The 1,482-nt window shown below is 38.3% G+C and overlaps 1 protein-coding gene across 1 annotated transcript in view; it reads right to left on the reverse strand.

The window, feature by feature from the left end:
- The window catches only part of LOC106013178 (glutelin-2), a gene marked incomplete at its 3' end in the record, with an annotated part of 1,939 nt that extends 713 nt beyond the window's left edge, over positions 1 to 1,226 (reverse strand). The window contains 1 exon segment of the mRNA XM_013088203.1: positions 1,146 to 1,226.
- Between the last annotated feature and the right edge of the window lie 256 nt (positions 1,227 to 1,482).

The raw sequence follows: 1,482 nt of genomic DNA on the forward strand, positions 1-1,482 counted from the left end.
CACACACACACACACACACACACACACACATACACGTACATGCACACTTACTCAGAAACACAAACACACAGACACACAGACAAACAGTCATGTTTGTTTTTGTATCTCGAGTTTATTACAGTAAATGATACGAGTCTTATTCCAAGTACGCAAAGGGAACCGGCACCCGGCGAGCATAAAACTATTACGCCATGTCAAGAGCAAAAAACGAATGCGATTGCACAACAATAGCTAAAAATAAGAATCCCAATGAAATACATTTACGTCATTATAACTGTATTTCTTTTCAACTGTTGGTTGATTTAGTGTTGTTAGATTTCCTATTCAACAACACTTAACAATAAACCACCAGTCAAACAAATGTTATGAAGTTAGGAGTCCACAAGCTTTTAAAATTGGCACCCTCACAATTTCCAGTTAGTGACTACTGTCGTTTTTCCCATACAAAGAGGGCTCATGTCAGTCCTATGTAGCTGAAAAGATTACTGACGTCTGTTGTTTAGCGGTTAGGCGGACGCAGAAGAGCTGAGTTCGGTTCCAGAGTGGGCAGAATTTTTATCGAGTATCTCGGTCTTTTTTCTGGGACGTTATATATCCATCTCTCAGCCTAGGGTTGAAGGTCGGATGCTAAGTGATCTAAATTTTTTCGAAGGGAGCGTAAAAACACTTACATTGAAAAAAAAGAAGACTGATTAATCGATATAGAAATGAAAGCTATTGTATTCAAAAGAACAACTAAAAAGACCCCCCCAAAAAAAAACAACAACAACCCAACAACAACAAACAAACAAACAAACAAACCCAACAACAACAGCAACAACAGACAAACAAGAGTCCTAAAATACATTTACGTTACTTTTAGTCCTTACCCATACAAGAAGGACTCAAGTCACCCCTACACAGATAAAAGATCGATTGATCGAGATTAAAAAAAGAGGTGCTATTTCACCACAGCAGTTAGAAATGAGAACCCTATGTGCCGAACGTTACTTTTAGCTCTCGCACATGCAACTAAAGCCCATGCCAGTGATACACAGATAAAAGACTGGTTTTATAAAGACAAATTTTCAGTAACACGCACCAGGTGAATGTTTCACAAATACAACGATGAAATAATTATTATTATTATAAAATCGAAGTTATACTTGTAGATTCTCCAGGGAATAATATCGACTGTTGAAAGAGAAACACACACAAAAAAACACACTGTGGCCCATGCAACTAGCCAGTGTTTTATTTCTTGTCGGTAATCCCTTCACTCGATCCTTCTTTCCCTTCCTGATCGATGAGATCAATCGATCGATCGGCCTGACGAAGGTTACGCAGTTGGGTCATGGTTTTTTTTAGGTGACCAGACAAACATGTGTGTTTACTTTGGTCTCTGACGCGTGTTCACTGTGGTCTGTATGTGCAATGCACGCAATTGACTATCTATCTATCTATCTATCTATCTATCTATCTATCTATCTATCTATCTATCTA

This window comes from Aplysia californica, unplaced genomic scaffold (genome assembly GCF_000002075.1).
Source record: "Aplysia californica isolate F4 #8 unplaced genomic scaffold, AplCal3.0 scaffold00702, whole genome shotgun sequence".
In the NCBI taxonomy this organism is placed as follows: Eukaryota; Metazoa; Mollusca; class Gastropoda; order Aplysiida; family Aplysiidae; genus Aplysia; species Aplysia californica.